The sequence below is a fragment of the Sylvia atricapilla genome, chromosome 10 (genome assembly GCF_009819655.1).
Source record: "Sylvia atricapilla isolate bSylAtr1 chromosome 10, bSylAtr1.pri, whole genome shotgun sequence".
NCBI classification, from domain to species: Eukaryota; Metazoa; Chordata; class Aves; order Passeriformes; family Sylviidae; genus Sylvia; species Sylvia atricapilla.
The window spans coordinates 16,707,373-16,721,140 of record NC_089149.1 but is presented as its reverse complement, the minus strand read 5'-3'; positions in this window follow the sequence as shown (position 1 = coordinate 16,721,140).

Genomic DNA, 13,768 nt, shown 5'->3' with positions numbered 1-13,768 from the left:
TTTTTAGGCTGGGAAAAATTCAGGGTTTGCAAAAAAGTGGTGGAGGTGGGTGGAGGGCAAGGACTGTTCTGTGAGGACTTGATTCAGCTGAAGGGTCTGTGTTTCTCCTGATAGGCTGCAGAAAAACTCAAACACCCCAGAACTGTCCACTCCCACTGGCCTCAGTTTGAGCTGAGCTGAGCCAGAGTGTCCACGGGCTCCCAGCCCATCCCATGCAGGGGCTTGGTGTGATGATGCTGGAGATATTCTGACACCTCTGCTCTTCCAGTTTATTTTCACTGCCCAGCCAAACCCCATCCCTAGATGGGGCAGTGGAGAGATGAAAGGTCCTTATGTGCCATGATGTGTTTTACATGCCCACTCCACCTCACCTGGATCCACTCCTGGCTGCCAGCCACATTGCTGATGGGTCCTTAAGCTGCTCTTCCATCGTGCCTGAAGTATTGAGCTGCATGGAGAAGTGTGGCTGTCTCCCAGCCCAGGCAGGGCAAAGCAGGATCTAAACCATCCAGCAAAACCAATTCATCTGGCATGAAGCCTTCAAGGAGCTAAATCAGCTGTTCAGCCTCAGGAGACATCTTGCACTCCCTACCCCATCCCGTTTTTATTTTCCACAAAGCTCTTCCCTCTGCCCAAGACTGCAAATCTCAGGTGATCTGAGCTCCAGACAGTGCCTGGTAATCCCACCTCACTGGGGATTTCAGCAGGCTGAGTCCTGGTGCTCAGGATGGAGCAAGGGGAAAACGGGGCCACCGGCAGCGCGGCCGGCGGGCAGATGGCTGAGGGTGGCGGGATCTCAGCCTGGTGCAGAGACGTGGGACCAATATGGATGGGCGAGGATGAGGATGTGCAGATAAGGCAAAGCCTTTCAAAGCCTTCATCAAGCATCTTGTCACAGCACAACCCTGATCATGGCCCTACAAATCTTACTGTGGGCAGGGTTGAGGCCTCAGGGCATCTCTCACACGGCTCTTACCGAAGGGAGAGGTTAGGAAGAGGTGTTTTCTTATTCCCATTTATCAGTGTGGCACAAAAGGGCTCAGGCCCCAAAAGGTTTGATACCATACTGGCTTTTATTACTTAGGACACCAAGAATTTGCTCCTCATTTGATCCTGCTGTGCATGACCCCTCCCTCTCCTCATGCTCCTCATGCATGGAGCTGCCTTGGGTGCGTGGTCCCACTTATCCCCACCCCGAAGGTGAGGGACAAGCCACAGCTGTTCAGTGTCCTGCCTGCAGCCTCCCAGGGATGGAGGCAAGAGCTCCCAGGCAGACCAGGGGCTGGAGTAGCATTTGCCAGGTGTTGGGGTGACAGAGGGGAAGCAGGTGGAGAAGCATGCATGCTCCCTTCTCACCTCCAGCCCCATCAGATGCTGCTTCCAGGCACGGGGATGTGCCCTATTAGGGATGGGGAGCCTAGTTGGGGAGCACTGCTGCAGCTGCCACCACTCTCCCCAGGAGCAGGAATGGCTCAGGCTACCACTGCCCCATCCCCAGGGCTGACCACCATGGTCCCCTCCTCCCATATTCCCACACTATGTGTCTGCTGCCTTCCTCCCACTCCTCCCAGCCAGTGAGGAGGACGAAGAGGAGTGAGCAGAGAGAATGGTGAATGATGAAGCACCATTTTGGGGAGGATTCAGCTATCCAGACTGGGAAAAACCTTGGTGTTTGTGTCCAACCCTGTCTCCAATCCTCCAGCTCACAGCTTCCCACCTCTGTGTTGTGGTTCTGGAGAAGAGCTCATCGGCAGTTTGGGGTGAACAACAATCTGTGACACTGGGTCAGCAGACAATAAAATGGCAGCTGGTATTGAATGGGGACAAATATGGTTTTTCCTATTTTCTTCTTTTCACAGTCTTTAAAATGTGCCCCAAGTTACCCCCTCCCTGGAATGAGAGTTTGGAGTTACCAGATGGTCCAAGAGGCATAGGTTAAAAAAATAATTTGGAAAAGAGGAGCCTGTAAAAGGGAGAGCATCATTACAACTCTTTACACATCCATAATTCATGGAGTACATTTCTGCTCTCCCTGTCTCGGAAGCATATAGCAGTACTGGAAAATGTTCAAAAAGCAACAGAGACAGCCACGGGTCTGCTATGCCTCTTACATGGGAGTGTATAAATAGTCTGGCACTTCTGACTGGGGCAGGATTTGTGGCTCAGGGGCTTCATATTTAATAGCCCATGACGGAGTTTTCCATTGCTGCCTGGAAGAGCATTTTGGGGAAGAATTACTGCCCACACAGCTTGTTTTTCTGGAAGGACTGAGAAGCCCAGCACTTGAGAGTGCAGGTGCTGCATGGCCCACCACAGGCAGTGAGACACAGCTCCCACCTGGCCCATGTCCCACTGCACACCATGGTGGCCTCGTGCTTGTGCTGGGCAGCTGGTTCCACCGGGAGGCAGGTCACAGCACAGCAGCTCCTCTCTTCCCCAGTTCTTCAAACACTCAATGTTTTCAATGAGTGGGTTGATTTGGCTCTTAAAACACCTGGAGCAACATGAGTGGCTCCATGTGTGGAGCCAACTTCAATGAGTCAGCTCCAGGAAACAAAAAAACCCCAAAAACAACCACACCGAAACAAAACAACAACCAACCAACCAAACAAACAAAAAAAAACCCCAAACAAACAAAAAAAATCAAGCAAGCAAAGATCTGGGCTGGTGAGTAAGGAAAAGTGAGGAACTTCCACCCGAGGATGTGCAGGACACCCAGCTCCCTTCACATTGGTCTGGCACCACCTCGTGGATGCCCATCTGCTGCTTCTGGGGTTTTGTGTAGCACATCTGCAGAGGTCTTTGGTATCCAAATGTGGTTCATACCTGTGGGCTGGACACCCTGTGGCAGGGAGGACTTCAGCCACAGCTTGTTTCCTACGACTTCCCTCTGCTTTGTGCTGACTTTCCTGGGAGATGTGGGTCTGTATCACTGACTCCAAGCCTCCCACTCCTGGGCAGGGAGACCACTGACCCCACCTTCCCCTGTGCTCCATTAAGAAGACAGCCAGGACTCCACAGGACTCTCCCAGAGCCTCAGAGCCCTCCAACACTGAGCTCCCAGCCTCTCACAAGGCACTAACACTGGAATAAGCCTCTAAGTAGCTTCTGGAACCATGAGCCAATTGCTGAATTAAAGGCTCTCAGAGCTACAGGGGAGGCTCTGTCATCCTCTTATCATTAACTATGGCAGGAACTGTCTGTGTTATTCCTGTGTTCTGTAGGTGTCCATGGACTCTTCCCAACCATGGGCCATCTACATAGGTTCTTCTGTGTGGAGAGCCTGAGGAACCTGCAATCCTGAGGCAGGAATCCTACCTAGAGGAAGGTGTCCCTGCCCATGGCAGGAGGGAGGAACTAGATGGTCTTTAAGGTCTCTTCCAACCCAAATCATTCCAGCATGCTATGATTGCTTGGCCCAATTTTAGAGAGGCAAGGAATAGGACCCCACAGGCTCAGATTTTGGAAGGAGAGTGCCCCCACTTGGTTGCAGAAGCAGGAGATCCCTCCTGCACTGAAGGGCTGTGTGCTTACCTGGCTGATGTCCAGCCCTGAGACCAGGAGGGGGTCCTGGGCAGGGGTCAGCCAATGCATGGGTAAGACAAGGCAAAAGGTGCAATATGAGGTTTTGTTTCACTTGACAGTAGAGCCAAGGTGAGGGGCAGAGCTGAGAATTTGTCTTGCAGTGCAAGGAATCAGATGTAGAATCTTGCTTAGAAGGCTTTTTAATTTAATATAAATAAAACCATCCTGGACAGAATAGGCAGCAAATGAGGCAAGAAACCCTGAACTCCCACAATACTGCGTCAGCACAGCACTCCAGCTTGATCATCCATTGTCCTGCCATAAATTTTGGTGGGATTCTTGAAGGGACCTGATAACTGGCCTTCAAATGGCACAGCCAGGACAGGCCTGTATCAGCCTGGGCAGCACCCCTGGGTCTGGCACCTTCTGACTGCTGTTCCCTGCAAGGATGAAAGAGGATCTGCTAAGGGTGACATGCCCCCAGGCTTGCAGGAATCTCTTTTAAAAAAATCATTTCGTGATTTCTTGGCCACCTTGAACCCAGGAGAGGGCAGCAGCAGCCCAGGCTGCAGCCTCAGCTACCCTTTCCAAAGCTCCTGTTCATCTCCGAGGCTGCTCAGAGACAGCTCAGAAAGAAAAGCAGTGTATGGAGGGAGCAGTGAAGAGCAAAAACCCAATGGGTGGGCTACTGGTGCTCTCCTGGGCTTCAAAATTGTTTGCTTTCAAGATGGAAGTGGAAAGAAAACAATCTTTCTTTGAAAACATATTGGAGTGCCAGGGCTTTCCATGGCAGTTTGTCATTCTTCTGGTATCAGTGATCCCTATGGATGCTTGTCAAGGCACCAAAAAGTGAGGTGGTGATACTGGGAATGTTTCCAGTAGAGGTGGGAGGAAAGTAGATGCAGTGTGTGCCCACCACGCTGCTGCAGAGACTCTAAAAGCCATGAGATTGTCACTTTGGAGCTCTAATGGTTTCACTCAAAGCACTCCAGGGGGATCAAACAAGATTACCAGTGCTGCACAGGCATGCTGGCTGCCTTGCCCTCTCAGATTTTGTTGTGCCTGAAGGAAAAGGAAAGGGAAAGCTGGAAATAAGAAAATTTTCAACTTGTCCACCTTGGCACCCCACACAAGGGCTGCCTCCCAGCTCAGTGCACTGCAGAACACTGTGAAACTGCAGCTCCTCGTTTCCACTGGCAGCATCTCAGGTGTAGGTCAGCACCTCTTGGGGGCAGCTGCTGCATTTCCACCCTGCCAGGCTGGCAGAATTCTCCTGCCTTTCCTGCATGAGCTCACCGGGATGAGTCACAGAGCAGGTGAGTGGGAGGAGGACATCCTTACACTGAATTCCTACAGTGCATTTCCAGCCACCTGCTTTAACAACAGCCGGCCTGGGTTTTGCTGAGGCAGTTCCATTTCTGCCTGGCTTGGTCTGCCCCGAGGCAGTGTGCCCCACTCCTGGCTCAGGGCACACAGCTGAGCCCTCAGCTCAGTGTGGCCTCTTCTCAGTAGGGCTCAACTCATGGGGTGGGGTTTTTTTGGGTTTTTTGGGGTATTTTTTTGGTGTGTTTGTTTTTGCTGGATTTTGTTTGTGGTTTTTTTGTTGTTGTTTTTTGTTTTTTGTTTGTTTTTTTTTTTTTTTAGTTTACACCCTCTGAAATCGCAGAAGTGCAAAATTATTGCTTACCAAAGCTGTTCTCCTGAAATGAGTCATGAAACAAGGAGCTTCGTCACTCTGCCAGACACAGCCAGGCTGCTTCTCTGAATTGAACGGCACCAGAGGACAGCTTGCTCCTCCCTTGGGGCTTCAACCCACCTGCATCCGGTGTTACCAGCCTCCACCCAGAGCCTGGAAAGAGAATTACACACACCTGCATTATTCTCCTGCATTATTCCCACCTCTTCAGACCACCAGCCTTCTGTATCCCACTTTTGGGTGAAGCTCTGCATGGTGTGGTAACATTTCGGTGATACCATGCTTTGTACCAAACTAGCAGCTTGTTTGGGGAGCTACAATTCCTGCAAAATAGACCTCTTATTCAGAATACTATTCAACCAGTCAGTGTAGCCTTTTCCATCCATCCATCCATCCCTGGTGGCTGTGGAAGGAAGGAGCAGCAGCACCATCTCCACATCTGCTATGTCCATACCAGCTACTGAGAAACATAAAAAAATTCAAAGCCAACGTTTGAACCTACAAGGGTCACCAGATTTATGCACTACATAGAATCCACCTTCCTTTCTCCCCCCCCTCAGATGATGTTTCATGCCCTAAGCCTGTGTGTATTCTTGGTGCCTGAGAAAAGCCAGCCGACAATATCAGTTATCTTAAAGCAATTTGGAATTTAGTCCCTTACCTTGAGGTTTTGAACTTCTCCCCAGGATGAAGGGTGGTATTCTTTTGAAATCACTACCATGGGTCATGGGTCTATTGGAAATGTCCCTTGTGTCTAGTGAGAGACCAAGAGTACCTGTTAAGCCAGAGCTACTTTCCATGACTGTTCTTAGCTCCTTCCGTGGTCTGGGGCTGACACAGCCCCAAAAAGGATTGCTAAAGTGCCTCTCGTTCACCTCCAACCAGTTGTAGATAGCTCCAAGAAAAGTGCAGAGCACAGATCCCTGATTTTTCTTTCTTCATTCTTGTTTCTCCTCTGCAAAGACTTCCCAGACAAACCTTGGGATGCAGCCCCTGGCCTGGATTCTGTGCACCTGGCTCTCAACTTTCCCTACAACGAAGCCTGCAAGAAGAGCACATCTCTCCATCTCTCACGTGAGGCAGCCCATGCTAAACTTCTCCCAAGTCCAGAGATATGTTGGCAGCAGCTGTTGGATGAAGCAGATATGTCTCCAGTAAGATTTGCTGGCTTCTCTCTCTCTATTTTTTTTTTCAAGCAATAAAGTAAATGGATTCCATCAGGTGAGATGATTTGACAAGATCTGGCCTGATTATTTCATTTTTCTTTAAAACTGCTGCTCGTTTGCAGCCCTGTTGAAACATGCCCGAGGCAGCACACCTGCAGGCAGCCTGAAAGCAGTGCCCATGGAGCTGAGCTTGTCAGAATTAACTCAGAGCTTTGTCATGGAAGAGACATCAGTGGACAGGATCAGTACAGTGATCATGATTTGAAGCCTGGGGCACGGTATGATGAAAAATATTGTAGGTGAAAAATCTTGTAGGTGAATCTGGGAAAAGCAGCAGAGGTGTGGGAAGGCAGCTGAGCAGCAGAGCTCTGTGGGCACCACAGGTATTTTACAGCTCCAAAGCTGCCAAAATGGCATCACCACCACCAAGCATCTCCACCAGCAGTGGCACCATCACCAGGAATTCCATTGTCACCACTGAAGATGTCACCTGGATTTTCTTAGTGCCAAAACCAGGAGCCCAGGACTGGCCTTGGCTGTTGCTGAAGCAAACAGGGTCCGTGGCAGCCTTCAGAAGAGCTGGGGTCACTGAACTGGAATCCTATGGGGCTGTTGCATGGATCAGGCTCTGGAGGAGTTGTCCAGCATTCCCACTGAGTGCTGCTCCTTGTGACAGAGGTGTCAGCCTGCAGTGGGTTTATCTTTAGCCTGGTTTCCACAGGAAACAAAACTCCACCTTGCTTGATGTGTCAAACCCCACCATCCCCTGCAGCTTTTGAACAGCGACTGTTTTGAAAGACCTTTTCTCTTGTGGGGGAGATACAGCTCCAGAATACAAACACTTCTTAGCATCAGGGAAACAGGCAGCTGGGCAGAGGTGGAAATCCATCTCTTGTGAAAGCTAGGGAGATGCTGACCACCTGGCACTACCACCTTCAAGTATCCACGTGTTGAAAAGTCCTCATGGATGTTTAACCCCATGTGGGGCTTGGGACACCAGCATCAAAGGGATGCTACACTTCTTTCCTCTCCTGGAACAACTGTGTGGCCATGGTTAGGAGGAGACATCCTTTGTGTGCTGGCAAACACAGACATGAGGAGGAATGTGGGTATTTGCCCCCAGGCAGCCTGGGAGCCTGCAGCAGCTTCAGACACCTGACTTCCTTCTTAAAAGATTGTCTTCGCTCCACAAACTGTTTGCTCAGGTGTTCTGTGCCAGACCTGAGCTCTCGGCCTTTGGGAGAAACTGTTTTTGCAGATTATTATACCTTAGTTCACATAAGAAACACATTCTTTCCACTTTTCATTTCAGAATATTTCAGTAATGGATAATTTCTGCCAGTTTGCCACATGGCAGCACCTGGAAAAGATCCTTGGTGTAGCTCTTGAGTCTGTTGCACTTTTATCCCATTGGGGTATGATGGAAACGTTAAAAGGAATGAGATAATAAAATAAACTATTCTTGAATTAGACAATGATTATAACGATACAGTAGTAGGCCAGGAGGATATGGAGGTATCCAACCCTCACCAGTGCAGACAGCCCCACCAGCACACTCAAGCTTCACCCTCTTTACAAAAGACTGTGCAGATCAAGCAGTACTGTAGTGCTATGATGCCAATTTTACCTACATGCAACATTTTCCAGCCATGATCTGGGCAGCCAAACACAGAGCTGTAAGGGCTTGGTGGGTAGGGAGTGGTGTATTTGACCCAAAAGCCTTTAGTTTTAAGGGGAAAGGAAGAAATCTATTGCCTTCAGCAAGCAACAGAAGAAGAAGGCCAGACTTGATGCTGTGGAGTATCTCAAGCATGGACATCAATAACCACACCTGGCTACAAGCACCAGCTGTGTCCAATAGGGGACTTTTTTCTAAGCATTTGATGTCTCCCAGCCTTGAAATGTTATTCTCCTGCTGTCTAAAGCACTGGACCATCCAGACACAGAGACACTTCTTTTAATCCTACATTCATTATCTAAGCACTGTGAATGATCATGTGTTTGAATAAAAGAATATTTCCCCTGAGACAGGCCTAAGCCAAGCCCTGTGGGATTTTAGCAGCACTACAGTGGTTTTTGTAGCCTGATTCGATGCATTCAGCCAGACTCCAGCAAGGCAATGCACCTGAAGTGTAGATTCACCCACTTCCAAGCTGGCACCACGAAGGCAGCCGCCAGCAGTGCCCACAGAGCAGCCAGTGTCCTCCTGACATGGGTGCAGAGGTGAAAGCAGTGCCATAGGAGGAGCAGAAGTGCTGGAAAATTAATGGATTTCTCTAAAATGCTCATCCCTCTACCTTGGCTGTGGGCTAAACACACCTTCTGGCTATAACAGCATCATATCCAAAGCCCCACGTTTCCAGGACCTTTGCTCAGAGCATTTGGCTCAGTAGATCTCTGACCACAATAAATCATAATTCCATTTGTGAGAGAAAAAAGGAGAGTTTGTTCTCCTGAAATGACAGGTTGGTATTTCCAGGAATAATTTGGAAGCCAAAAAATTACTCAGTGTGCAGCAGGAATTACAATGAAATATAGGCTGGGATATTTTTTGTCTCCTTAACTAGGAGGATCTCCCCATGTCTGGGAGGAGCACCTTAAATGAGGGTAAGGATTTTATATTACTGCAAGTGAAAGAACTTTAAGATCCAGCTGACACCAAGGTTTGGGTCTAATTACATTGTCTATGGAGGAAATATTGAATAGCATCCTTGCTTATCTTTTCTCTAACAGTCTTCAGAAGATATTTCCTGGATTACAGGATGGAAAAGGATCATTTAGAGGGCAGATTTAGATGTGATATTAGGAGGGTGGTGAGGCCCTGGCACAGGTTATCCAGAGAAGCTGTGGACTGCCCCACTCCTGGAAGTGTTGGATGAGGCTTGAAGAAACCTGGGGTAGTGGCTGCCACCATCCCAACATCCCAAACTTTCCAACATCCCAACATCCCAATATCCCGAAATCCCAGCATCCCAAAATCCCAATTCTCCTTCCTCATAATGTGCCTTTTTTTCTGGTTTGTTTAGTTTTTCAGGAGTTGCAACAGTGCCTCCTTTATTGAATGGCTTCAATTTTAGTACTTTATAGGCCACACACCATCAGGGAGCCAGAGCTCTTAATTACAAACATTTCAGCAGAAAATGGACCATCTCACTGGGTCTCCTCAGCATCATGCTGCTGCCTTAGAGAGCAGGCACATTTGCAAATGTTTTTCCCCTTTTAGAGATGTTTTTCTTAGTCCTCTGTGCATTCTTGACACTCCTGCTCCTGGAAAGCGAGGCCAGGAAGCTGGTGCCTGTAAATCCCATTTGTCTGTGCTGTGTATATACACCTCTGTCTGGGCCCCTTGAGATGGCGACGTGCATGAGAGGTCTGCAGAGACACAGCCCTGGGATTCTCCCCACCTCCTCGAACTCCAGACTGTGGGAATCAGCACTGGAGGCAGCTCACAGCCTCCCCAGGAGAGGCTATTGCTCTCCATCACACCAGGCTCTCACAGCAGCCAAAGGGCTGCCCCCTTATGCTGCACATTTTTAGGGGCCAGGTTAACCCTGCTCTGCTCTCTCTACCTCTCATGGTCTGGCAATGGCAACTTTCAGGAGCTGTCAGCTGTCAGCCATGCAAAATGGGATTAATCATAGAATCCTGGAATGATTAAGGTTGGAAAAGCCCTCTAAGATGATTGAGTCCAATTGACAGCCCAGCACTTAAAAGGCCACCACTCACCTATGTCTCCAAGTGCTGTTTCTAGTCCTCTTTCAGATCCCCCCAAGAACGGTGACTCCCCCACTGCCCTAGGCAGCCTGTTTCAACAACACCAGTGAAGAAATTCTTCCTAATATTCAACCTAAGCATCTCCCTCCCATTGAGAAAGAAGAGGCTGTTTGGTCTCACCCCACGCAATATGTGTTTAGTTGGTTTACCTGCGTAGGTGAGTATTCCCAAAGTGCCCATCCAATCTCAGAGAGCCCAGTTTGCCAAGGCAAACCTAGCCCATGGTGCTGGGCAGCAGTGAGACAGAAGAACTAATCTGTCAGCATCACCTGGAGTTTAACACAGCCATGTCCCTGCCATGTGTCCAACCCTCCTGTGAGCCCCACACCTCCTCTGCACCAATAACTGGTGGAGAAAGCAGCTTCCTCAGAGCACCCAAGGAAGATTGTCCTCTGTAGAGGGCAGGGATGATAAATCAGCATAGAAGAATTAACACATATTTACACCAGTTTACAGAATCACAGTATCACAGATTGGTTAGAAGGGACCTTGAAGCCCACCTCACTCCAACCCCTCTGCCACAGGCAGGGTCTCCTTCCGCTAGACCAGATTGCCCCAAACCACATCCAACCCAGCCTTTACACCCAGGATTAATCAGAGAAGCTGTTTTTGCTTTGGTTTTTGTAGAGAATTGCTGCAACCACATGCAGTGATGCCCCCCTGCACTTTAAGACTCGTGTGCTTGACTACCCTATGCTCTGTGCCTGCCACTGACTCACTACAGCCCCAGCCTCATCTAATTTTCCCCACACAGCACAGCCATGGGGTTTTGGACTGCCTCCAGCTGAGTTGTCTTTTGCTGAGTTGTCTTGCAGTGCCACCAGCATCTTCTCATCCTCCTCTGAGTAGCTTCAACACAGGCCTGGCTCAACCTCCAGGTCTGAGGGTCCTGGTCACCCAAGGGACATACTAACTCAGATGGACACATGCAGTCTGGCACTGAAAGCCTGGGCTGGATGTTCATGATTTTTTCCCAAGCATTGAAAACCAGAACTGTGTTCCATAAGTTAAAATTTTATGTCTGCTAAGGTAGGAGAGACAGAAATCAACTGGTTTATGTTTAGAGGCTGTGGTCCCACTTTGGCCCTGGCAATGCCACTGCAGCAGCTCAGGATCCTGCCTGCCTTCCTGTAGAGCTGACACTGTCAGGAGCCCCTGTCCCAATGCCAGCCTGTCCCAAAGCCACCACTGTGATCACCAAGCCCCTGGGGAAGGGAAGGAAGTGCCTCCCTCTACAGTGAGCCTGAGAGTGAGACACTCTGCAAATGCAGAGGACAACTGTGCTGTCCTGTGTTAGCCCCAGAGGCTGGGTCCTAGGATGTTAAATCACCCTGTTCAGTCCCTTGGTTGCTCCACTCTTCCTTCTTCGCTTGGTTTCTGGTCATGGGATGGGAATGTTCAGCTCTATGCATGGTAACAGGGCAGGGAGGACCATGCACATGTCTTGCTTCCTTCAGACAAGTCACCCAGTATTTCAGTCCCTCACAGCCTGAGGACACGACTTTGAGAAGTTTCTGGAGTAAATTTGAGGCACTTTGCTAATTCTTTCAAGTGAAAGATAGCAGAATTAAATTCCACTTTTGATATAATCCTTAACTCTCTCTTCAAGGGAAGTGCAGCTTTGCCTCCAGCCCTGGCTGGTGCCTCCATGCTGAATCACTCTGATCCCGAAGTAAATAAAGCTCTTTGAAAAAGGACAAATGTTTTCTCAGCTGCTCTTCTTCCCTTCAAATGCAGGGCTGAGTGAAGTTTTTATGTCTGCAGATAGAAATATATGCAGTCAACAAATGCTTCTTGCTAGGAAGCTGTCTCCACAAGATAACTGAGTTTGGAAAATACTCTGAGAATCCATGGGATACTCCTGGACCACATTGCTCTCCTTACAGCTTTCCTTTCTCTTTTCCTTAAGTGCTTTACATTTTCTGAACTCCTAAATGAGCTGATTTAAGCCACTGCACAATAATCCTGGCATGTAGACAGTCCAGGCTCCTGGTGTCCTCAAGGCTTTGTTTCTGCTCAGCCCTGGAGCTGTGTTTGCTGTAGGAGAGAGCAAATAGAAACAGCCCTTTGTCATGAGAAGCAGCAGTGATGTGAAGGGCCAGGGCCCTGATGTGGGGGCCAGGCTGCCTTTTTCCATCTGCTGTCCCCTCACCCATCCCTGGATGTCTGTGTGCTCCTTCTCCTCCTGCTCCAATTCTGAAACCAGAGCTGAAGCCCAAAATTGACAGGGAAACCTTTCTGCCAGCTCTGATGGCAGAACATCCCACTCAGCTGCCCTACACATTCTTGCTCCATCCAGTCTTCTTCCCCACAGAAACCCTCTCAAGGCTGTGAATCCAACGTCAACACAAGCCATTCTACTAAATTTTTATTTTTATTTAACAGCTTAAATTTAAGCAAAGCCGCTGCACAATTTTTCCAGTCTTCCCCCTGATGTGCTGCAGGGTTTGGGAAGGGTGCCTCATAATTTAGCTCAAGCTAGTTCCCACCTCCAGTAGGTTTATTGCTTGTAAAAATCCACAGCCTAGGCTTGACTCTGTGAATTCATCACTCCCCCTCAGAGACAAAACACTAGCTTGAACATGTAAGTATTTTTAGTTGTGCTGTTCTCCTACTCCAGTTAAGCCATAAAACCCAAGGGCACAGCTATTCCAAGCACCTTTTCCCAAGTAATCCACCATTAGCCACAGATTACAGGCTCACGGTGTGCATCAGCCACTGAGCGCCAGTGGTGTGTACCCAAACCTTGAAGGCAGCAGGAGAGGCTTTGAACACAATCCTTGGAGTTCGCTCCCTTTCAAAAGCCAGTTCTGCTCTTTCTTTTTTCCTGTAGAAACACCAGGTGCCAGTCCTAACAAAAGGGAGAACACACTAGGCAATGGGGCACAGTGCCATTCAGGGGAGCACCCAGCTCTGCTGCTGCCCCAGATGGTTTGAACAGAGTTGCCTTCTCTGGGGGAGGAAACAACCTGCTGGGTCAGGTGGCCATGGGGATCAGACACCTTCACCCAGGACCAATGCCAGCGAGCTGAGAGGCAAAGCTGACAGCATAAGGCAAGGGAGTTAGCTGGCAGAAACATGCCAGGCTTAAAAAGGGCAGTCTGGCCACTTCTGGCTGAGGAACTGAGAGCAAAGTATGTTCTAGCAGCTTAGCGGTGATTGAATTGTTCTTTTGAAGTGACAAGGAGATCAAAATAAAAGGCTATTTTGGAGGTTTTTTAAAATCCCCTTCTTAGATTACCAGAAAATCCTGGCTCAGCTCTGGTGGGAAACAGGTACAAACTGTACCCAGTGGCCACCGCACAGCCCCCAACTCACACTTCTAAAAAAGGAGTAAAATGGCAACACCATAATGTTGAGAGGGCTTCCACATCAACTTTCAGGTAGTTTTATGTTCCTTGGACAATGTCACAGAGCACTGGGAGAACAGATCTTCACAGCAAGGACCAGTGCAGGACCTCTAGCTCCTGCCTAAGGAGAGTTAGGTGAGACACTGTGAGGGCTGGTCCTACAAGGTAGCTCATTCTCTCAGTTCCCATCAGAGCAGTGATGCTGAAGGTCCTTGGTGCTGCCCACTGTCCTCCAAAGTCCAAACCATTTGCCCTTG